At 35.7% G+C, this 26,865-nt stretch overlaps 1 long non-coding RNA gene across 2 annotated transcripts; it reads left to right on the plus strand.

The window, feature by feature from the left end:
- The first annotated feature begins 294 nt into the window (after window positions 1–294).
- LOC149204008 (uncharacterized) lies at window positions 295–21,913 on the plus strand. Of its 2 annotated transcripts, none has more exons than XR_016251732.1 (3): window positions 295–530; window positions 647–737; window positions 19,788–21,913. It is a non-coding gene; the product is annotated as an uncharacterized LOC149204008 (long non-coding RNA). The 2 variants fall into 2 exon arrangements; XR_016251733.1 differs by lacking the exon at window positions 19,788–21,913 and adding an exon at window positions 8,024–8,143.
- The last annotated feature ends 4,952 nt before the right edge of the window (window positions 21,914–26,865 follow it).

Here is a 26,865-nt window from a genome sequence, read left to right on the forward strand (position 1 = left end):
GTAACTAATTTCTAATTACTTAATAACTAAAAATGTATTTAACTAACTAATATAAAATTTGTTATATTAAGTCCGAGCAAAATAAAAAATATTAACTTCGACATAACACTTGATATGCGTATACCTTCACATTTGCGATGTCGGTTAGGTGCACTTGGCCCACTTATTATGAAGCTGGGCACACGGAATCACCAAATAGATACACAGCGCTGTGGTCCCATTAACAATCAAACCCTAGGGAGTTAATTGATATTAGGATGTTGACATGTGGTACTCAAATGTGAATGTGAATGATTACTGCAGAGGAGAACAACAACCCAGGTAGGGTTTAGGGCTTCTTTACTTCCGTTGAGCTATGTAATTATAACAAGTGGTGGTAGAGAGATCTGATATTCTTGATTCCTGCATGTGTAATACTTCCACCAAATAGCTCCGATGACTGGAGCTTCTTGAAGTATCTTTCACAGCTTGTGCCATAATCTGTAATACGGGCTCCAAAAGATCCAAATGTGTCAAGCCAATGAAGACTTGTAAGAGCAGACTATCGAATGTCTGTAACTTGTTGTGCATCTAGATTCAGAGATTTAAGCACTATCAATCCAGATAGCCTTTGCAAGCCAATATAAGTTTTTTGGGTGAATGACAGGTTCAAACTTTCCAAATTTTGTAAGCCTGCCAAATGATGGAGTCCATTGCTGCCAACTTCAAAATCTAACAAATCCAAGTTCTTCAGAGAGGTAAGCCCTCTCAAACATTCCATTTCCTTGTCTCCAACTCTACAGGAATCCAAATTTAAGTTCTCCAAGTATGTCAAACCTTTAAGATGCACTAGGCCAACATGTGTAATATTTTTATAAGCCATTTTCAAAATCTTTAAATTATGAAGTCCTTCAAGCTTTTGGCATCCAGGATCAGTTATACAGCATGAATTTATGTTGAGATACGTTAAAGCAACACGGCTTTGAGAAATTTGTAGCTCCTTCAAGTTTGCCAACCCTTTTGCGTCAAGAGCCCATGCATAGTGTATTCTGGAGCCATATACCCAACTGTTCCTTTAACCCTAGTTGGAAGATGGCTAGGTCTTCTGGAAAAATTTCACCAGTCCGAAATATGCTATGTTAGGTCAGATATTTTCATCCAGAAATATTTACCAGATCTGATATCTGTGTATAATAAGGACACGAGAATGTTGATGCAAATATGCAAAACCTCATGCTGTGCCTGTTATTATCTGGAAATGTGCTTCCCAATTCAGAAAAATATCTCTATCCCAAATAAATGCGTGTCAAGGCTCCTGTTCGGCATATATGTATTGTGATCTCCAAACTTAGACAATTTGTGCCCCTGATGGTTGTTACTTATTTCATTATGAGACAGCTCAACATATTCTGAAACAAATTTCTTCTTTTTCCTTCCCTTGTATAAATATTCATTCTGCCCTGACCATTCTTTTGGACCTCCAAATAGCTGTGTAGGAGAATGAGGAGACCCAGTATTAGCATCTTTCACCTCTGGCTTGGTCTGTAATACAGCATAACCTAGCTTCTCAAAATTTGTGAACTTTGTATCATACAAGCCATTAGCCTTACCATTGTTTCCAGTAGAATGGTCTGTTACTTTACTTCCTTTTTCTATAGGCAACTCCTGGAAATTTCTTGGCTTCCTCTTTATCTGTTTTTGTGGGGCAACATTAGCATGTTTCTTTGCTTTAACGGAGAGTTGTTGCATTACAGATTGTACCTTAAATAGGTTTTTGAGTGAGGTAGAGTTGAGCAGGTCCAATATATCACCTCGATCACGACAGGGAATTGAACCAGTAACTTCACATAAAGGAGTACCTTAACAAATCACCTAATCATTGTCTATCCAAGATCTCATAAATTAATAAAATCACTTTATTAATCCCAGTAAAACACAATATATAATTTTCATTTGCAAGTCATAATACTTTGATTTTCGCTATAATTTTTTATAAAATTATTTTAAAAAATAATTTATTCATTTTTTTTTAATTTTTTTTTATTATAAAAAAAACCTCAATTCCAAAATAAATTTATTTTTAATTAAAAAAATTAAATTAAATTCCAAAATACCTTTGCTTTTAATTAAAAAATAAAATTTAAATTTTTTAACATGAAATTGTCGAAAAAAAGTTATTAAACTTTATTTATTAATGAAAAAAAATGTTTTCACTTGCCATGTGATGTTTTGATTTTGCCATGACCAATTATATTTTTATTTTAATGATTTTATCAAGAAAATTATTTATTATACTTTTTAATATTTTTATTATTTCTCTTTTAATTTTATAATTTTTTTCTCATATTGTTAGTGTGTCTATAATTTGGAAAAGTAACTTATAGTTTACGAAATTACTTAAAAATGGTGTGCTTACATTATTTATTAACATAATTAAATTTTAATGGTTTTTTAATTGAAATTTCTAATTTGGATTGCCTATCTTTTCAAATTATATTTTTTAAATAGTAGGAAAATGCATCAAAACTCAATTGTCATAACTATATTTGATGTCTAGTTTGGCCATGACTTTAAAATTAGATAATAATAAGAATAATAAAAACAAGTAGTAGGGACAACCATTGTTGACTCGTAGTGGTTCATAAGGGGGCATGCTTTCACTCCAACCAAATACTTTGGATAATAATAAGAATAACGTTGCTGACTCGTAGTGGTTCATAAGGGGGCATGCTTTCACTCCCACCAAATACTTTGGATAATAATAAGAATAATAAAAACTAGTAGGAGGGACAACAGTTGCTGAATCTTATTTGCGAGTATAATCTGACTCATCATTATTCAAGGAAAACCCACAACACATGCAATTACTCTTATTTGCGAGTGCAAGCTGACTCATCATTATTCAAGGAAAACCCACATTATTTAAGGAAAAACCACAACACATGCAATTACTCACTAGTGGTTCATAAGGGGGCATGCTTTCACTCCCAGCAAATACTTAGGCTTTGAGCCGCTCTTAGCTAAGCAAAATAATTTTAGGCATACGCCACACTGTTATTCAAAGAAAACCCACACCACCTAAAATTACCCATAAGTGGTTCATAAGAGAGAGAATTTCGCTCACACCAAATGCTTCTAGATCTTAGACAGTTAACCTATTTTGTTAAGTCCGAAAAAAAATCGAGCTCTTAAACGAACAAAACAATTTTAAACCTACTCCAACCCAAATACCCTTCTAAACTAATTACACTAACCACTTTTAATTTTATAATTTTTATATTTAATCTAAAACTTATTTTTTTTTCGAACGTTTATATTTCAGCTATTAAACTTATTTACAATGCATATTTTTATATTTAAGAAAGACTAATAAATTTATAACATATTGTTTTTATATTTAAGAAGTCCATTTTGAATGCTAATTTCTAAACCCTCGAGCCTCTGTTGGACAACCATTATGGTAAACTGAAGTTCATTATATGTAGATAATAACATATTTCATTAGAAATCATTTTCAACAAAAACAATGTGCCATCCAATCTCTGAAGATTTGTAGTTGACAATCATACAACAAACCGTTGATCAGTTATATCAATGATTTGGTCCACTAAAGCATTCCTTCCCTAACCTGAGATAAAATTCTCCACATCGACTTGGAACAAGGGACTTTCCATTTTTTGAAAATTTATCCTACAATCCATGTCCTACAAATATGTTGATTTTGACCATATGACATTTACTGTTAAGTAAATTGTAGAGTAAGGGTTCAGCTGAAGTAGTGAGCTCTCAACAGTCTTGTTGGCTAATTGCATAGAATACATAATTATTCCCTCATTGGAGTCACCAAAATGGAAGTGTTGAGATTCAACTTTCAAGCAATGGTGTGACTTCTACATGATTGTATTTTAACCTGAACCTTGCCTTCTTCGCCTTGGGGAAAATATGAAAGCACACAATTTTTGGAACATGTTAAATCATTTGCCAATAATATGGGAATTCTGTAATAAAAAAGGGACTGCAGTGGCTACCTAAAGAGTCACATTTCCTGCCAAATAACTCATTGTATATCCTGCATAAATGCAACATTTTAACCTCGGCAAAGCAATGGTGGGTCCTCTTCAAAATTACATTTTAAACTGAATCTTCTTTGCTCGCTTAGCAGAAGATTTAAAAATCCATTCTTCTAGAGCATGTTATATCAATTTCTAACGATAAGACTGCACTGCCTATTTTTATTCTTTAGATATAATCTAGATTCTAAAATATGAATGGTAATATGAAATTCTTATTTTATATATGTGTGTGTGTGTGTGTGTGTCGTTTCCTGCCGTACCGTATCTAGATTTTCTGAAAATTTGTCGTATCTATTTCAAACTCCATATCTATATCCATTCCCGTATTTTTTTCAGTGCAACTTAGCTCCACACGCTCATGATCTTATTCAAAAGAGATTTCTACAAACACTCAAAAATTTGTTAAATCCAAATGGGATGGACTCATAGAGTAAAAGGTTAGTCTAAGGGTTTAACCAAAAACCAATAGATCCACCCAATCATCAATGCTTTCTCAACCCAAATAACAGTCCAAGAGACTTGTACACTGATAAATGCCAAATGCATATGAAAATAAAAACATTAAAATTCAGTAGAAAATTAAGCACATGATCAAAGAAAATTTACCATGTTAAGTCACAGACATACACACATGGTCATGCCCCCAAAGATTTTTTACTTTATTAATCCAAAAAAATATATACGGAGATTCCAGAGCCAATTACAACATCCAAATATGATTACAATGAGGATTCTTAGGCTCAATTTGTAGAAAAATGGAGAGATCTAGATCCTTCCAAATGGAAAACAACTATGTCCAAGAAGTTGCACAAATTTGACTTGATCCTAATGAATAATGGTTAGTCGTTGCTTAATCCATGCTAAAATTAAATCATGTCCCTTGATCTTGATGAAGAAATTCGAATTCTATAATAATTCTCTTTTTTCTTGGTCAAAAAAAAAATATTATTTTGACCTTTTTTCCTCAAAAAAATATTATTTTGACTTAATCACCTTGGTCTATAAGCTCATTTTTTTTGTTAAAAAATTGATATTTTCCTTGATGGAGGGCCTTCAAAATTGGACTTCTTTTGGACCCAGAAAAATTAATTTTCTTGAAAATATAATTCTTTTTTGGTCTCATTTAACTTTCTGTGGGTTTTTTTGCCTTGGAATTGAGTTTGTCAAATTTAATTATTCCTCAGGAATGCTCACCTTCTCCAAAAATTCGTTTTTCCACTTGGAGAGAATTTTATTCTCTCAATTTTAATTTTTTGACCATTTTTTGGCTTAATTTTTGTCGAATAAAAATAATTTGAGGGGATAGACATAATTTCAACCCTCAAAAAGTGTCTAGACATTAAGTTGAGGTGTAGAAGTTCTAACTGTAAGTACCCTACCCCCTTCAACTTTTACAATCATTTGATTTTACAATTTACATCCAATTTATTAAATTTCCTAACCAGCTGGAAATTTAATAATTAAAAATAGACACTTAGGCTCAACCAAATTCTACAAGACTCCATACATGATCTAGTATGATGAAAATACATAGACTCGATACACTAGGACTTACTTAAGACATCACCACCAAATCCGACCCTAGCTTTGGGGGTATATCTGCGAGAAAAAATCCACTAATTACCTGATTGTTTAAAACACAAATAATTAGTTAAGGTTAAAAAACTCCCTAGAATGAAACTCGTTAGCAAAAATTCTTAAGCTTATCTACGTGTTTTACATGGCTTTATAAACATACTATAATCATTTTTACAATGGCCCACCGAGATGCAGAATTTAGGTTTACATGATTTCACAAACAACTGAAGGATAATGATGATCTTTGGCTGCTTGATTGTTCGAGCATGATGGAGTGCTTTGAAAAAAATTATATGTTGCTATAGGGTGGTTGACACAGAGCGATCAAGAAACCTATCTAGGAGGAAGAGCACTAGGCAATTGGAGGAGGGCACCTGGCCCTTGAGAAGCTTGGTTCCATGCAATATACACCTTTAAGGTTGGACACTTTACTTAAGGACATATGGCACATAGTTAAAGGAGGAATGCTTTGCATGAGGACACTTGGATACCAAAAATGGAATAGGCACATTGAACTAATAGATTGATGGAGGGCACGCCATCAAGGAGGAGAGGCATTGAGCTCTAGAAGTATCATGCTTAGAGTGCATTTCATTTTGGGGTTGGATAAACCCTAGTGTGACACTTGTACATCATTGCATCATAGAGCGCTCCATGTGGGATTGAATTATTGGTTTCTTATATGGGTAGTCCTTGATTTATGTTAGTTTCCCCCACCCAGTTTATATATAAAGGAAGGAGAAAACTCTTGTAATCATTATTATCATTGTACTCTATTCTATCTTTGTAATTGTCTTAAAGAAATCTTGCACTAAACAAAATATTAGGGAGTCCTATAGAGAGAAAAATACTAAGGATTGTGATGAAAACCTTGGTAGGTAGAAGACATGAAGAAACAATAAACAACTTGGATGTTCTTGGAGAGTTTGCGGTTATGAGATGCCAGGTTTTGCTCTCATGAGATGTTAACATTTTTGTTATACATGTAAACCTTTGAGAATATCATGACGATGAAGGTGAAGATGGTTTAACTTATGGCTCTTGATTTAGCACGAGGGTTCTATCCCTAATAAAAGACATGAGGAAAGGAGCTAGTTCTTTGGACGAGATTGCAACCTTGTTCTTGTGTGAGGAACGAAGGCTAGGGCAAGATCATAGAGCCCCTAATTTGATGAGTCTCGAAGTTGGTGAGATACCTTGCTTGGAGTTGGAAAGTGACTCAGTTATTGAGTTCTTGATGTTCTATGGATGTCTTGGTGCTTGTGTTGATGTAAGAGTTGAAAACCTAAGGTTTTAGCACTAGGGTTCATCCATAGCATATGACATGAAGAAACAAGCTAGCACTTAGATGAGATTGTAATCTTGTTCTTGTGGGATGAATAGAGGCTAGGGCAAGATCAAGACTCTCGTAGTTGGTGAGATGCCTTACTTGGAAAACAAAGGTTATTGAATTCTTGATATTCCGTGGATAATTTTGTGCTTGTGCTAATGCAAGAGTTAACTCAAACCCTAGGTTGTCAATTCTTGCATCAACACATGCACCAAGCCATCCATGGAACATTAAGAATTCAATAATCATCATCTTCCAAGCAAGGCATCTCACCAACTTACTCAAACTCTAGGTTGTCAACTCTCTGAAACCCTATGATGAATTATGTCAACTTAGAGGCCAACACTACAATTGCCTTGTCATGTAATTGTGTGATGCAACATGACCGGGGTTTGAAAACCCTAAGGAAGATAAAACTACTAGTGCTAAGAGCTTGTTTTATACAAGCTTGGTGTATGTGCCAAGGAGGGCTTGTTGATGTTGATGCTAGCTTGTTGAGATATTTGTTGGGAGTGATTCCTCGCTAGGAGGAGTTGGTGGACAGAGTTCTCCTATAGTTTCCCTAGCTAGGTTGAAGAGTTTGACTTGTACCAACTTTGTGATAAAGTTGTGTTATATTCTTATATTTTGATTTTCAGCTTATGTTATCTTCATGATTGATTAGATTTAACCCTATTTATGCACGTTGATTTGACATACATTTAGTTGAATTGATTAAGTGATTTAGAAAATATTTAGAAGATAAAAGAACTAATATATTATTGTAATAAAGTATTTTCAGATCTATAATCTGGTTGCCTAAGTGTCATAACTTGTTGGCATTGAGGTACACTTGTTATGTATGTATTTCCTTGGGCCGCATGGTGAATTGGGTTGGAATGAAGTGAAATATTAGTTATTGTAGTTTATTATTTCAGATTTAGAACTAAGGAAAAATTTTCACAAGAATTTGGTTGGGAAACTTATAGATTCAGGGGAAATTTCTGAAGTTTCATTCACTGTTCATTTCACAAAATTTCTACATGGTATCAAAACTCATTGGACTGAAATTTCCTTCTTACAGATTTAAAGGTTGGATACTTCAGTTGTTGTACCTAATAGTGGTTATTGGATGGTAGTGTGCTTGAGGTCAGCACTTGCACCCATGAAAGGTTTGATGGGTTAAACCCTAATTGTTCTTGTCATGAAAGTATGTTCATAACTTTTCATCTATGATAGAGTGTAGATACACTTGGGGCATTTATTTTCAGTTGGTATGATGTTTTCTTATATTCTCTTTCCGTGTTGACCATACTATGGCTAAGTTACAAATTGTTTGGTAGATTACTTGGAAATAGACACACCTTTGTGAACAATGACTACTTGTATAATGTGGATTGGGACCTATACTTGTGGTCATGACTCCTACGAAGTAGGTATGATGTTCTATCATAATGGGGGAACAGGTTGCACATTCATAGAGAGTTGACTAGTATTACAAAAAACACTCTTCTCATAAAGGAGTGTTAGCTTTTGGGGTTACTCTAAAAATGTTTTCACCCAATGCTACTCCCTAGTGATTCTTGATGGACATATGGTGATCCAAATTTATGCAAGAATGAAATGAAATACAAATTCAAACCAAAACACATAGATATAGCGAAACATGTTTGCAATTAATAAAATAGCAATCGCTGAAAACTATTTCCATACATAAGAGAAACAAACTAGCTCGAGTGATGGTAGCTTATTTCTGAGGAGATGTGACAGCTACATGTCTTCTTAACTGTGTTACAATGAGGCTTGGAGGCCTTTTTATTATTGAGGAGCAATGGAAAACCCTAAACATCCAGAAACCTAACCCTAAGCGATGAAACGCCAAATGTTTGTGGGCCCCATTGGGGTTAGTTGGTACATCAACTTCCCAAGGTCGTAACTTTGGCATAAGATTTTTGTGTGATGCTTACGATACCTCCTTAGAAATATCTATCTGAGGACAACAACTTTCGACTATAGACCCTTTCCGTAGTAGGTCTGCCCGTTTTCCAAAAAAAACATCGTTTGAGATTCAAAACAGTGTTGAAAGTTCAGGACCCGAAAAACTGCCAAAAATAGTAAATTATGCTAGAAATTAGGAAACTAAAAGGAAATAATGTTGTGGGTCCAAGTGGAATAGGTAGGTGGCCATCAATATCACCTAGATCTATTGTCAATTTCTTGTTGTTAAATTGCTAGACTTGTTTAGCATAGCTTGTTAGTACTGACCTCCAGTTGTTGATACAGTAATTATTGTTATTTGTTTTTGTTGTCGGTATTGTTAGTTTTTCAGTTTCCAGTTTTTGCGTTTCAAAATATATATATATATATATATATATATATATATATATATATATATATATATATATATATCAAATTCCAAGTTTTGGTTCACAACAATTGGAATAGATAGTTTACCCTTAGAAAACATTAAAAATCGAGGAAAAACAAGAAATTTTCCCATGCAAAACAAAGGAGGAAAAGAGAGATGAATGTCAAGATACCCTTCTTGATGAAGGGTATGGTCTCAAATATGATGACTGTGAGGTAGCCTATCATGCATATGTCCACTCAGGGGCAACTTTAGAAGGGGTGGCTCAAGGTGGATGGTTATCTAGGTGATTTTGTAGCCTTAGGATGAGGCTATAATTTCTACTTTCAAATCAATAAGAGTGTGTAATATCCCACCTAGATATCTTCGTTAAATCACAAGGAATTTCCTTTATAAAATCGATGTTGTTAATTTTTAATCAAAAATCCACGAAGATTATACCAATATGAACCAGCAATAAAACCCAGAACATGGCAACGATAAAATATTCAACAAAAAAGGAAACATATGCAGTAAACACTAGCCTTCATTATATTAATATAAAATCGATATTAGATGGACAAATGAATCACTGGAGAATAGCTGAGATAAACCCTCAACTACTGCAAACTGGATCCGGCCTCAAAATATATCTGCTACCACACTGGATCTAGCCTCCCGAACTAGAACTGCATTGATGCCCAAGTTGAGAATCTAAATGATCTTTACTCCAATCTTCAGATCTGTTGCAAATCTGATCCCCAATAATACTGTTGAAGCTCCATGAGATTTCTAGGTGAAATCTCCTCAATTGGGGGTTGGGTTTTCGTCCAACTCACAATAATAAACCCAATGGTTTTCGTCTTGGGGCTTGCTGAAAGTAAAGAACCTTGTTCCCAAACCACTCCAAAAATAATATTACTCAACTCCAAGATGTCCCAATGATTCGCTTCCCCTCCTTTTATAAATCTAATGGATCCCTCTCCATCATTCTAAAAACATTTTATTTTATTATTTTATCACCATTCTAGAAGATTCTCCCCTTTACTTTATCTAAGTGACTTTTATTTTATTTTATTTAAGTCACTTTTCCTCTTCTGGCCTTTTTAAGCATTTTCCCCCTTTTTATTTAATTAGTGACTAAATTAAAGTCACTTTTAATCTAGGAAAATCGTAATTTTGCCTCTACGTTCTCTCTGGCCATTGAAAATCACTTTTCACCATCCCATCCTATAGATCTCTTATTTCCGATTCCAACGAGCTATTACACTAAGGTTTTTCATCAAATATTACTCCCAAAATGACACCTTATGTGTATTTAATTAAGGTATGCTTAATAATAACCTCATTTTACGAGAATTGTCAAAATGCAATGGAACCAAGAATAAGTTTTGCGAAATTGACCCTGATGATGAATTATGCCAAGCAAACTCCATTAGACCTTGTAAGACTCCTCCAAAACCCTTCAGGCCCACTAATAATGAAATCTCACTCTCGTGACCAAGTTGTCACCAACCATGGAAATCTGTCCTAGTCGCATCATAAGGGAGACTGAAATGTAGACATTACAAGTCCTCCCACCCCAAGATTGTTTTCCCTCAAGTAATCAGCATTTGACCACTGTTGAGACATTTGTACACCAATACCAGGATCCCATACAAACCATTGTGCGACACCATGCCTCCATGCTAACCAACCATGAATGGATCCCTCAATGCCTGGATCCCAAACCAATCTGACTCATCCTGCCATCAATAGATCCACCTGGATCCCAATGCCACCATGGCCAATCATCATTGCCCATACCAAATGGCTCCAATTGTGCTATACTTTCGACCAAAGATGTCCTCCCAAAAATTGTCCCATCAATAGGATACCAACTCATAATCTCCTGCTAATCCATCCGGGAAAGATCAAATGCATGAACATTTGTGCATGGAGTAAGTCCACCATGCCATTGTTGCTCCATGGTCAACTCATGTTGCTCTGCCCGGTCAACCAACATGATTTGTCTCAAAAACTTTGCCCCTCTCTCCCTAATGTATAGATTTGGGATGGTAATGCTACAAGCCCTATCTATGTACTCTTAAGGAGGGTTGCTTTGGAACTCCCAAATGTACTCCTCTTGCTACTTTGCTAGGGACTTTAGCTGCCCCTCAACACTAGACAACTCAGCGCTAACTCGGCACACACCACTCTGAACTCCTCAATTTTACTGTTTTTTTGCAACATGGTGCCTCGTATTGTTTAGATCTTTTGCTTCAATGCCATAAGATCAGTCCTAAAATGCTCAATCTTTTCCCAGTGGCTATTGTCTGAAAGTACTACATCCCTGCTAGTTGCCTCTGCATCTATTTGCACCTCATCAATGGGTGGAAGTTAACCAAAGATGGATACTCAACCATCTCCACCATGTCTCCAACTTGAGCCTTCAACTAGCTCTCTAAAGATGGCTCATCATGCATACTATGCATATCATCCTCCTCATCTGACTCACACTCCTTTATGTGCTTTTCATGCTGGATCACTAGTAGCTCATCTTGCAAGAATCCCTAAATGTACTCTTTGGTCTTCTTCACATATGGGGTCAATTTGTTGTTCATCCCCTTCAACCATTAAACATGGATGCACAGGTGGGTTGCTATCATCATCTCCATATGATTGTTCATGCTCTTCAAAGGTATCCTCGTGAAAATCAATGGACTCAACTATAGTAAAGGACCCCATCTCATCCATTAATATCACCTAAACCTTCAATGGGCTCTCCAAAAGAGTAGACTCGTGATCCTCATGATGTGATTCAGCCATTTCTAGGTCATGCCCCCCTCGATATCATGCTAGTTAGAGCATTCCGCATGTAACTCTTGTCCAACCATGGACCCTCAACCCTTCCCATAATTAGTTGACTTGAGTTCCTTGCCATTTCTTTCTCTACTTCAATTTTTACAGTCTCATCTGCTTCTCTATCCCCTGTAACTTTACATCTATGAAATGGTGTTAATGCTTCCTGACATGTGAAACAAACCTGCTCTCTTCTCATTTGATTTTTGCTCTTCCTTGGGAGTTCTGGAGACTGCTTTCACTTTGGCTCCTCATCCTTCCCTGATTTGAGCCCTTAAAAAATTTTCCTCATAAAATTTCTTCTAACGAGAGGTTCTGCACATTGGCCTACGAATTGCCTCAATGACTCATCCATGGGCTAATAAATTTGCAACCTGCAAATTCCTCTATTATTCTAGCAACAAACTTACTCAATAACTCACATCAACACTTTATAGTAGAAGCAATACAGAAGATGACTCAACAAATGTACTCTCGAATAGCAGTTTAATGACAGGACATGTTATGCTCCAGTAACATCCCTCTATAATCAATTTTATCTCACACAAGCAATCAACTCAACAATATTCTGACCCAAAAACACATGCAACCTCTCTGTAACTCAACTCTGCCATGAAAAAATACGTGACTCAACAACTACACTCTATCCTGGCACTACTCAACAACTATGACAGTATGAATCGGATGATCTTTAGATCAATCCTACACCTCTCAATGAGAGGGATCCAAGAAAAATATCAGCTGCCATAAATAAGATGTGACCCACATGGAGTTTGGCCCTAGTTGCCAATTTTAACACTACCTCTCAACTAGGGAGAACTCCATCCGCTGATCCATCTGCCAGATTGTACTATCTCTGCCATCAATGCCCTGCACTGCGCTGCTATGCTAAACCATGAAGAAGAAGAATTGATCGAGAATGTCTCATACCATTCTCTATTGACCCGAAGTCAGTTCCATATGAAGAGAGTGTGTCATACCACTCTTACTGATCCCAGATCAGTTCCAAGAGAGTAAGTCATATCATTCTTACTAACCCAAAGTCAATTTCATTGATCCCAGATCAATATCACAAGAGAGTGTCTCAAACCACTCATACTAATCCCATATCAGTTTCATTGATCCCAGATCAATGGAGGTCATCCTAGTATAGGGAGTGTGGTAGCTACAATGATGTGTCCATCAATAGTACTACTATGGTCCCTAACCTCATTTCCCTGCTTATTGGCCAAATGAGAGGTACTTCCCATGAGTCTCAAACTGCATGGGTAGGATGCCTCGACAGGAGAACCATTCATCCTGTCCCTAAGTCGCCACGGGGTATCGCAGGGGAAAGCTGAACCATTCACCCTGTACATAGCACACCATTAGGGGAGGGTGAGTCACCCTATGGTCGCTTGTTGCTCCAAGAAGTACCCCAAGCCCCCCCCCCCCGGGAGCTCCTAGAGCTTAATGCATGCAACATGCAGGACCCTCATAAGAGGGTCTCTCAACAACTCCAAGTCGTTCGAGAAAGTCACAAATTTGACCTTTCCCCAGGGCTTCTATAGAATGTTTGCAACCTGCACATCAGTCTCAATGCAATGGAGCCTCCTTGCTCATCGATGTACCATATCCTAGATAAGGTAGTATTTGATGTCTATATGCTTGAGCAATCATAGAATACGTGATTCCTCAACAATCGAATCCCCCCTGGTTGACACAAAAGATCACAGTGGTATCCATCATGTGTATAAACAGCTCACTAAAGAGCTTCCACAACCAAGCAGCTTCACACGAGGTCATACTCGTAGCTATGTATTCGGTCTCAGTAGTGCTCAAAGCAATCATCTTCTGCTTCCTGCTCATCCAGGATATCGAGCAGAACCCAAAGAGAATCAACACTCAGAAGTGCTCTTGCGATCCTCCACACTGCCTGCTCTGTCAGCATTCGAATAATCATGCAGCTTCACATTTCCGGCAGTGTATCTCAATCCATGAGAGATTGTGCCCTAAAGATATCTCAGAAGATTCTTGGCACCAATCCAGTGAAGCTCAACCAAATATGAGCCCAACATGCTAACTACAAAACATATATCCAGACGAAAGTTCACCAAGAACATCAAAGCGAATGACTTTATGAAACTCAGAGGCATTTCCCAAATCTGGTCTAGCATCATTACCACATAACTTCTGAAAGTTAAGCTCCATCGAGATAGTCATGGTCTTGTAGTTCACCATTCCAAATCTGGAATCCAACTCCCTCTTATTTCTGCAAATGAAAGGGTCTGCACCTGTCAGAAAGAGGTCGTCCTCATAAGGTGCCAGTATGAGAGGTCTGTCATCCACAACCTTCAAGCTATGGTTTGGATCAGCTTCATCAAACAACTATCAATCCTCTCAAACTAAGCCCAGGGTGTTTTGCCTCAAGCCATAGAGGGCTTTCTTCCACCTGCATACATGAGATTCTCGATCATGAATCTCAAACCCCTCGGGTTATTCCAAACCTGTGGACCTTCTACATGAGGGGAATGGTCCCCTTGTAGGATTTTCCTTCGGTACATCTCTAACATGTACCTTCATGCTCTTCTTGAATTCAGGCATCCCTGACACTATCTGACTCACATCAGGTAGGGTCCCACAATAAGCAGACCTACGGTGCTATAGATGACATGTGTCCACTGACATGGTCCCCAATGTACCATCCTACAACTTGATACAAATTGCCAACCCTGAACCCATGAGTAAAAGCATCTTTGAAAATTTTATTTTCAAACATGTATGTTTCCATCGATGAATGCCACCCTGAAACCTTTGACTACCATTGCTAAAATGGACACTATGTTCTTCTTTCATGTACATAAAAAGATTCTTGTAAATGAATCGAGTTACCCTTATCCAATTGAAGGGTAACATTCCCTACACCCTTTTTGGGATAGGTGGCATCGACTCCAAGTATAATCCCATAATTGTTTCCATCTCTACCAAATTAGAGAGAGCACCCTTCTATCCGATGAAGTGTGTTGAAGCACTACAATCAATAAACTAGATTCCCAAAGAGTCTAAAGGAGAGGGCCAATACAAGATAACGCTTCTTTATCTTATCAAAAACAACATTTGATTCTTCATACCCGGGGTTCCTTGCTTTCTTGAAGAGTCAGTTGTTTCCTTGATGACCTGCACTACCTATCATTCCTCTGATCATTGAAGATGTCCCTGGAATGATTGTTATCATCATCAAGTGATGTGCCCCTACCATTCGGACACTCCTTTGCATAATGCCTGAACTTATTACAAACAAGGCATTTCCCTTTCCTTCCACCCTTAGATCCAAACTTCCCATTGAAGTGATCTTTAGGTAGGCCATCAGAAGCTTCCGCTGCACCATTTTGATAATATTCTCTGCTTCGATTTCACTGTTGGTGAATTTGAAGAGGGATGAGGAATCCATTGATCCTTTTACCCTTTCCCAACTATCTTCGGTGATTGCTCTTTCACTCTTGCTCGGGCTTTGTCTTCACCTCACCTCTGATACCATGTTAATTTTAGGTATGTTCTATGCTTAGAGCAATTTATTTCAATTTTCACAGTTAGCTCAATATTTAGCAATCACATTAGCGTTAAAGTAAATTGCGGATAGAACATAAACATAGATCGCGGAAGACAAGCCAAGACAAGAGGACACAAGATGTGGCGCTAGCCATGGATAAACCCCAATGTGGGGAAACTCTTGATCAATTCTTCTTATATGTTCTTCAATAGTTCAACAGAGAAAGAGAGAATACATTTACAACAGAAGTCAACACTTTGACTTATCTAAATAAGAGCATAGATCATCTCTAAGAAGATGATACATGAGGTAGTTGAACTCAGTTGAAGACATGTTGCTTCAACTGATTCTCCAAGGTGACTCCATCGCTTTGTTGCACCTATAATTGTGCTGCTCCTCATCATCATGCTGCACCTCACCGTGCTGCACCATGCAGCACCCATCATCACTATGTTGCATCTCATCATGCTTCACCAATCATGACTGTACCATGTACTTGTTGCACCAAGTATCGTTGCTGTCCCAAGTATATTGTTGCACCTCGTTGCACCATGTACTTGTTGTCCCATGTGCCATTGTTGCACCATGTTGTCACACTACTAGCATTGTTGTCCCACTATTCGTGACATTTCCATTCCATGTTTGCCATACTGTTGTCCCAATTGTATTGTCGTTGTTCCAGTTGTATTGTTGTAGCATGCCATCATACTGTCATGTTGCCCACGCATCTTGTTGCACTATCATGCATTCAAACTTCATGGGTCACCTTCCTGTCACATTCCTAGCACAGTTGTCCCACTGTCAGTAACTGCTGCTCCTATGATTGTTGGCAACACCGTGCTTGTTGCTGACCCATTGTAACCTCATACTTACAGCGACCCAGCATTGTTTTTGTCCCTACAGCAACCCAACCTACTTACCTTGCCTCAGCCCTCTAGCAAAGCTTCACAGCCCTCCTTCTAATAATTCAGTCACCTGAAATGACCTTAAGACAGCCCTTCAAATGTTTGCCTTAGCCATGGCCTAGTCACGACATGAGGGTCCCTTTACTCAGCTGTCAACGTCCTTCTTGGCAACCTGATCTAAGGCTGCAAAGACACCTTACTGCTGCCCTCCAACAAACCTTCAAGAAGTCCTTCAAATCTGTCCTAAAACTAGAACTTTCTATCCACTAGAAAAAGCATCAAAACAATAGAACAACCATACCTTGCTTATCAACAATCTGCTAGCCTCCTTGTCCTTGAATTCTGAACCTTCCGCTGTAATCTCAGTCCTCTGGTTAGGGTTGACTCTAACCACTTTTACAGCCCTAAAACTTGGTCATCAAGCTTCTAGGACTGCAGATTTTCTTCCCAAACAAATCCTCCTTACTTGTTGTCCATTACACCACTTACAACCCTCCTGTTTAGGCTTTCGGTCCCTCAAACAACCAGCATTCTTGGCAAGCTTATCTAGGGCTTCGTAGGCCTACACCTAAGGCATCATAGGCCTGCATCTAGGGCATCATAGCCCAGCATATAAGGCAACATATATCTTGTTGAGGTTTCCTCCATAGCTGCGTTAGAATGACTGTGTTAGAGGTAAGGGCTCCTCTAGGTTAGCATATCTACCATAGCTGTGATTTGACTTCCATTAGGGTAACGTAGAGGTCCCTTCCATGGCTGTGAACTAATCTCCATTAGGGTAGCATAGAGCCTTTTACTTTTGACTACTACTAGGGCTTCATCCTCCTAGATTTCTCTTCCATTAAAACCAAAAACAAGTGGAGAGAAATCAAGAGTGAAGTGTGTGTAAAATGACTCTCAAGTCATCTCCTTTTATACTAAAACGTTGAGCACATGTGGGTGTTATTTAGTTGCTAGCCGACCTTGACGAATTGTCTTATAACACAAATAAATTCATAACTCCATGAATACTTATCAGAATTGGATGATCTTTAGATCAATCCTACACCTCTCGATGAGAGGGATCGAAGAAAAATATCAGTTGCCATAAATAATATGACCCACATGGATTTTGGCCCTAGTTTCCAATTTTAACAATCTGGCTTGCCAAACTAGAACTGCATTGATGCCCAACTTGAGAATTTGAATGATCCTTACTCGAATCTTCAGATTTGCTGCATACCCAATCTCTAATAATACCGTTGAAGCTCCGTGAGATTTATGGGTGAAATCTCCTCAAGGTGGGATGGGTTTTCATCCAACTCACAACAAGAAACTCAAGGGTTTTCATCATGGGGCTTGCTGAAAGTTGAGAACCTTGTTCCCAAACCTCTCCAATAAGAAAATTACTCAACTCCAAGATGTCCCAAATGATTTGAATTTTGCTTCCCCTCCTTTTATAGACCAAATGGATCCCTCTCCATCCTTCTAAAAACATTTTGTTTTATTATTTTACCTCCATTCTAGAACATTCTCCCCCTTTATTTTATGTAAGTGACTTTTATTTGATTTTATTTAAGTCACTTTTACTCTTTTGGCCTTTTTAAGCATTTTCCCCTTTTTTATTTAATTAGTGACTAATTAAAGTCACTTTCAATCTAGGAAAATGGTAAATCTGTGTCTACAATCCCTCTGACCACTGAAAATCACTTTTCACCATCCCATCCTATAGATCTCTTCGTTTTGGTTCCAATGAGCTATTGCACTAAGGTGTTTCATCAAATATTCCTCCCAAGATGACACCTTAAGCATATTTAATTAAGATATGCTCAATAATAACCCTGTTTTACGGAAATTGTCCAAATGCAACAGAACCAAGAATAAATTGTGTGGAATCAACCCTAATGATCAATTATGCCAAGCAAAATTTGTCGAACCCCATAAGACTCCTCCAAAATCCTTCGGCCCCACTGATAATGAAATCTCGCTCCCATGACCGTCTTGTCCCCAACCCTAGAAACCCATCCTAGCCACATCATAAGGGAAAGTAAAAAAGGGGACATTACAGAGTGACAGTTACTTCATGGAGCATCAATGAGATATACTTAGAATGGATGGTTGCCTGGGGGTATTCAAGGGAATTCTACCATCAATCTGAGGTTGATGACAACCTAATGGAGCAATAGGGATACTTGTTTAGGTGAAATTCTACTTTTTATGTGAGGATACATGAGGGTGATGGCAACTTGACAGTTGGTTCCAAACATGTTTGAGGTGGAGAGAGGCAACAAATAGTTTGTTTGTCATAGTTCTTCTTTTCTGTAAAAGTGTGAGTTCATGTTTAAGGGGATGATTATGTGTTAGGAGTCTCGAGTTCATGTTTAAGGGGTTTATTATGTGTTAAAAGTGTATGTATGGTGGCGTGACGAGAGGGTTATTGGAATAATGAGAACACATAAATATATGCATAGGCATGTTGCAACATGCAAAATATTATATTATGTGACTAAACTATAAAACGTGAAGGTTAAAACTTAGGTGGTTAAACCACCATACCCTCCTAGGGATGCTATAAATATGAGAGATGTCAAACACATACATTGAGTGCGAGAGATTTGAGGCATCAACACTAATGCAGCAACATTAATATAATACAATCTTTGTATTCTCTACACTTCAGTTTCTTATTCAATGTGAATGCAAAACCTTAAAATAACAAATGACCGCATCGTATTACCCTAGGGTTCCAATAGCTAACCATGGATATCTTTATGGCACTTCAATTATAACTTATCTTAGTCTAATCTATGTTCTTGATAAAATGTATATGGCAGTGTTACTAGTATTACTAGTATCATAATTAAAAAAAACTATGTGGTTCATAGACCCCGGAGATTGGTGACCACTACGTCCACAAAATATTTGTACCAAGCAAATCCACTTGAAAGGATCACTTCCTGTCAACTGAACCACGAAGCCTGACCCCGAGAGTGTCGAGAGAATTGAACCCATGACCTCTCAATAGCAAAGATGCCTTAAAGATGGGGACTTGACCAATTTAGCTAACCCTCGGGGCTATTAATATCATAATAATATTTTCAAGTGCTCTTTCTTTCAAATGATGGGCTGAAAAGCTATTACAGCAGAATCAAGGGGGGAATATTTTGTTGTGGTGAAGTATAGAATCCAAAATATTTGAGCCATCACTAATGTGAATCATTTTGTTTTGGTTTGTTGTATGTATCAGTTTTGGGTTGAAGTGTATCATTTCTTTGTGGAAACAATGAGAAAAAAGGGTTCAGATGCATCTCAACTACAGTGGCTAGAATTCCAGATAAAAACAACCTTCCTGAGTTTTTGGCTGATAACAATAAACAGGCAGATTGTAAACTGGAAACAACATATTACAACATTGATCTTGAAGTGATGTGGAGCTAGGTGAACATTTTATAGATGCAATTAATCAGGCTAAGAGAGCAACTGATAGTGAGAACAATTTTTCCTCACCTGAACAAAATGAAAATCCTCAAATTTGGTGAGAATGAGTCACATTTTTTTGGTGTTAGAAAAAGGGCTTCTAGCAGGTTTGAAGCAAGTCTTTATGACAGGAATAAGTAGAATAAGGTGTATGTTGGATGTATAATAGTATGATTTAGGCTGCTCGTGCAAGAGACCAAAAAGGTAATAGATTTGGGTGCTGCTTCAGTTCTTAACTTTCCAGAACTCCAAGAGAAAGCCAATTTACAATGTGAAATTGACTTGCTCAACTCTACCTCACACAAAAACCTATTTAAGGTACAATCTGCAATGCAAAAACTCTCTGTTAAAGCAGAGAAACATGCTAATGTTGCCTCGTAAAAACAGATAAAGAGGAAGCCAAGAAATTTCCAGGAGTTGCCTACAACAAAAGGAAGTAAAGTAACAGACTATTCTGCTGGAAATAATGGTAAGGCTAATGGCTTGTATGATGCAAAGTTCACAAATTTTGAGAAGCCAGGTTATGTTGTATTACAGACCAAGCCAGAGGTGAAAGATGCTAATAATGGGTCTCCTCATTCTCCTACATAGTTATTTGGAGGTCCAAAAGAATGGTCAGGGGAGATTGAATATTTATACAAGGGAAGGAAAAAGAAGAAATTTGTTTCATAATATGTTGAGCTATCTCATAATGAAATAAGTAACAACCATCAGGGGCACAAATTGTTTGAATTTGGAGATCACAATACATATATGCTGAACAGAAGCCTTGACATGCATTTATTTAGGATAGAGATATTTTTCTAAATTGGGAAGCACGTTTCCAGATAATAATAGGCACAGCACGAGGTTTTGCATATTTGCATCAACATTCTCGTGTCCTTATTATACACAAATATCAGATCTGGTAACATATTTCTGGATGAAAATCTTTGACCTAACATAGCATATTTCGGATTGGTGAAATTTTTCCAGAAGACCAAGCCATCTTCCAGAATACACTGTGCATGGGCTCTTGATGCAAAAGGGTTGGCAAACTTGAAGGAGCTGCAAATTTCTCGAAGTCGTGTTTCTTTAACGTATCTCAACATAAATTCATGCTGTATAACTGATCTTGGATGCCAAAATCTTGAAGGACTTCAGAATTTAAAGATTTTGAAAATGGCCTATAAAAATATTACACATGCTAGCCTAGTGCATCTTAAAGGTTTGACATACTTGGAGAACTTAAATTTGGATTCCTTTAGAGTTGGAGATGAGGAAATGGAATGTTTGAGAGGGTTTACCTCTCTGAAAAACTTGGATTTGTCATATTCTAAAGTTGGCAACAATGGACTCCATCATTTGGCAGGCTTACAAAATTTGGAAAGTTTGAACCTATCATTCACCCAAAAAACTTATATTGGCTTGCAAAGGCTATCTGGATTGACAACGCTTAAATATCTGAATCTGGACGTAGAACAAGTTACAGACAGTCGATAGTCTGCTCTTACAAGTATTCATTGGCTTGACACATCTAGATCTTTTGGAGCCCGTATTACAGATTATGGCACAAGCTGTGAAAGATACTTCAAGAAGCTCCAGTAATCGGAGCTATGTGGTGGAAGTATTACACATGTAGGAGTCAAGAATATCAAATCTCTCTACCACCACTTGTTATAATTACACAGCTCAACGGAAGTAAAGAAGCCCTAAACCCTACCTGGGTTCTCATTCTCCTCTGCAGTAATCATTCACATTCACATTTGAGTACCACATGTCAACTTCCCAATATCAATTAACTGCCTAGGGTTTGATTGTTAATGGACCACGATGTTGTGTATCTATTTCGTGATTCCATGTGCCCAACTTCATAGTAAGTGGGCCAAGTGCACCTAGCCGACATCGCAAATGTGAAGGTATACGCATATCAAGTGTTATGTCGAAGTTAATATTTTTTATTTTGCTTGGACTTAATATAACAGATTTTATATTAGTTAGTTAAATATAGTTTTAGTCATTAAGTAATTAGAAATTAGTTACAAACTTATAATTGAAACAGTTACCCCAAAAAATGTATAAAAATAATGAAGAACCAGGGAGAATGGTATGGAAGTTTTGGCTGGTTAGCACTATTTTTGCATCAGGAAATCTATGAAGCCTGTAAGACATTTTCATTAATAAAAAAGATTCCAATTCTTGATATATTTACAGTCTGTTTCCTTCTTCTATTGTTATTTTTTCTTTGCATCACTCTGTGCATTCTTAACAGTACTTTAAAATCTGAATGATTTTTGTGCCCAGAAATATGTAAAGTCGTCTCTGGACAGAGTTTAATTTGTGTAAATAGACAGACCTACACAAATACAATCCTAAACCTAAGCATACAACATGGCCAGAATCTATTGCAGACCTTAGAATAAGACAAGGATAGACCTAAGTGAGCATTCTTATGAGGGTCGAGAACTATAAGACAAAGCCTATGCCATTGCTTTAACAACTCCAAGTCAATTAAAAAAAATGTAATAGAATAATTTTTGAAATGCTTACCTCAGGCTGAGTTTAAGCTCACAAGATGATCTGTCCTAAACAAAATCCAACTATCCTCGAGAGGTCCCAACGTTTGCCTCAGAAAGGTTGAGTAATTTTAGAAAGAAAGATTAGTTGATATGTTATGTTATTGGAAGGCGTTTGGTCTCCTTTTATAGTTTTTTATTAGACTTATTAAGGGCTTCTCAATATAAATGTTACAAAGCCTATGCCTTCGCTTTAACAACTCCAAGTCAATTAAAAAAAGATAACAGAATAATTTTTGAAATGCTTACATCAAGCCGAGTTTAAGCTCACAAGATGATCTGTCCTAAACAAAATCCAACTATCCTCAAGAGGTCCGAACCTTTGCCTCAGAAGTTCCTCAGAAAATTTCGCTACCTCAGAAAGGTCAAGTAATTTTAGAAAGAAAGATTAGTTGAGATGTTATGTTATTGGAAGGCATTTGGTCTCCTTTTATAGTTTTTCATTAGACTTATTAATGGCTTCTCAATATAAACGTTGAAGTAGACTAGCATGTAAAAAATACTTTTAAAATTATTCATTCAACTAATTTCTATATTATCTTAAGCCCTAAGCAAACCCTTATGATAACAAATTAGATGTTAAACATGTTTTGGAAGGCATTAGGTCTATTTTAATCTAAGTTACCAGCATTCGGATCCTTTTTTTTAAAATCCACTGATTTTTTGAGTTTTTTTTTAAATTCGCTAGTTTTTTTAAAATCCAGGATCAGGATACGGCAATAATATTAAAAAATATAATAAAATTAATAATAGACACAAAATATATATTTTTAATATATTTTTGACTTAGACATATCAAAATGTTAAATGTGGTTAAAATGCATACCTCAATTACTTCGATCTTAATCATTTATAAAAATTATATTAAGCACTCTTATAGAGTGAGACCTGCAAATTGTTTGATAACTTTAAGAACCTTTTACTGATATTAATCCAAGCAATTTCAAAAATATAATGGCTATCATAATTTTATAAAGATATAATGGCTATCATAATTTTATAAAATATATAAAGTTGAAATTATAAATTTGAAAAATGTGATTAAGGTATTCTCTACACTTCTAAAAGTTAAGTTGAAATTATAAATTTGAAAAAGGTGATTGAGGTATTCTCTACACTTCTAAAAGTTTTGTAGCAGAATTCCTCTGCTTACGTACTCAAAGTTAACATCGATAGGAATATAATATATATGCATTATATTTGCATGAAAATACAAATACTATAAGTAAAATTCACTCAAGTTTTGTAAATAAAATTATATATTGATATATTTTTATATATATTAAAGCTAAATCATTTTCATACATTTTGTGCTTTTACCATATATTCAAGTTAATTTTTTATTATCTCTTCAAATTAACAAATTGTTGTTTTTTAAGTTTGCATTCATAAAAAACCATCATTAGTTTACACCCACACACCTATATTTTAAAATTATTAAGGCAAAACTAAATTTAAAATTATATATATATATATATATATATATATATATATATATATATAATTTGTATAAATTTTAAATATTATTTTAAATTTTAAATTTATTTATAAAAATTAGAAGAAAAAAAATATATGTTAAAATTCCAATCTATAAGTCAAAACTAAATTAAAAATAATAAGCAATATAATTTAAAACTAAATTAAAAATAATAAGCAATATAATTTAAAAAATACGTACCTATATTTTAAGATTAATAAGACAAAACTAAATTTAAAATTATATATACATATATATATATAGATATATATATATATATATTGAAATTTATATAAATTTTATATATCATTTTAAATTTTAAATTAATTAATAAAAATTAGAAAGAAAAAAATATATATATAAGTTAAAATTCCAATCTATAAGTCAAAACTAAATCTAGGTCTCTTTTTATTACATTTTGTTAGAAAATGGCCACCAACGACGCTGCTTCCCCCTTGGCTTCCCTCCATTCGAATCTTGACGCCACTAGTTGTCTTTCGAGTTTTAAGTTTTTAACTCAACAGCCATTTCATGTCGGACTGACTTGTCTCCGAAACTTAGCTTTTCTGCATCATTTCCATCAACCGATGGATTTTGTAGTGTGGTGAAAGTTTGTAATTTTCGACGGAAAACTGATGTTATCTAAATTAAAAATAATAAGCAATAGAATTTTAAAAATACATATAAGAGCACAAAAATGGCAATATTTGGGAGAATATAAAGTCTTCCACTGTCCCTTCGAGGTTACTCTATCAATGAATCACTCGGTTTTTTTGTCTGCTATCATTCGCTCTCCACAGTGCCATGGAAGAAAATAAAAAACTCTGCGGAACTATCTACTTTGCGTCTACATGAGACACATGAAACCCAAATGCGATTCCCGTAGACACCACGAATGTCTACAAGTAAAATCGGCATGGCAAAAAACTTAGAAATCCGGGAAAGTGAAAAGGGCCTTTAAGAAATTTTAGCATTAATAAATGTATTGACTTGACTTGTTTAATTAGGATCACCAATCAATCACACCTACTGTCTTATACCAGTAAACTCATTATATTCAGGATTTTTTTATCAAAAGTATTGTTACATCCCTTTAAGCATAATTGTTTGAAGCAGTTCTGTTCTAGTTCTGACTTCATGAATTCAAACATGCTCAGGAATTCAAACCTCTCACCCTTTAAGTTTTGAGTCTGTAGATATTCAAGGCATAGTCTACTGGTTATAGAGAATAACTCTGAACTTCAAGATTCATTTGTATGAAAAGCCTGCTTCCTAACAAATTCTGTTAAAAGAAAACTTAGATGCCTGGGCACTAATCTCCTCAACGAGGATTTATCTCCACAAGCCACATCACAAAGCATCAACGAAGAACATTAATAAAATAGGATGTTTATATTCTCACATCACAAAGCATCAACGAAGAACATTAATAAAATAGGATGTTTATATTCTCTACACTTCTATGTAATGTCGCCAATTAAATTAATTTTGCTAAAATGAATTTCTATTTTTGCAATTGGGGGTTGGGAAATATTTTGGCATGTAAACTTAGGAAAAGTAGGTGGGAATCCCCACTAAATTTTTGGAGAGATGGAGGTCACCAACATTAGAGAAAAATGAAAGATTAAAATGGTAGTGGGATTATAATTAACTTTTTTGAGTCAACACTAACACGTGAAGAAGTTGTTATGAGATTTTCTTTTAATTTTATATTAAATGTTTTTAAATTTAAATTTTATATTTTAAAAACAATATGTTATAAATTTATTAGTCTTTCTTAAATATAAAAATATGCATTGTAAATAATTTTAATGGATAAAATATAAAAGTTCGAAAAAAAATAAGTTCTAGATTAAATATAAAAATTATAAAATTAAAAGTGGTTAGTGTAATTAGTTTAGAAGGATATTTGGGTTGGAGTAGGTTTAAAATTGTTTTCTTCAGTTAAGAGCTCGATTTTTTTTTGGACTTAAGAAAATAGGTTAACCGTCTAAGATCTAGAAGCATTTGGTGTGAGTGAAATTCTCTCTCTTACGAACCACTTATGGGTAATTTTAGGTGGTGTGGGTTTTATTTGAATAACAGTGTGGAGTATGCCTAAAATTATTTTATTTAGATAAGTGCAGCTCAAAACCTAAGTATTTGGTGGGAGTTAAAGCATGCCCCCTTATGAACCACTAGCGAGTAATTGCATGTGTTGTGGGTTTTCCTTGAATAATGATGAGTCAGCTTGCACTCGCAAATAAGAGTTAGCAACTGTTGTCCCTCCTACTGGTTTTTATTATTCTTGTTATTATCCAAAGTATTTAGTGGGAGTGAAAGCATGCCCCCTTATGAACCACCACGAGTCAGCAACCGTTATTCTTATTGTTATCCAAAGTGTTTGTTGGGAGTGAAAGCATGCCCCCTTATGAACCACTACGAGTCAGCAATGGTTGTCCCTACTACTCATTTTTATTATTCTTATTATTATCTAATTTTAAAGTCACGGCCAAACTAGACATCAAATATAGTTATGACAATTGAGTTTTGATGTATTTTCCTACTATTTAAAAAATATAATTTGAAAAGATAGGCAATCCAAATTAGAAATTTCAATTAAAAAAACATTAAAATTTAATTAAGTTAATAGATAATGTAATCACACCATTTTTAAGTAATTTCTTAAACTATAAGTTACTTTTCCAAATTATAGACTCACTAACAATATGAGAAAAAAATTATAAAATTAAAACAGAAATAATAAAAATATTAAAAATTATAATAAATAATTTTCTTGATAAAATCATTAAAATAAAAATATAATTGGTCACGGC

Source organism: Pinus tabuliformis, chromosome 1_2 (assembly GCF_031772625.1).
Source record: "Pinus tabuliformis cultivar Carrire ecotype Pingquan chromosome 1_2, CPIR1, whole genome shotgun sequence".
In the NCBI taxonomy this organism is placed as follows: Eukaryota; Viridiplantae; Streptophyta; class Pinopsida; order Pinales; family Pinaceae; genus Pinus; species Pinus tabuliformis.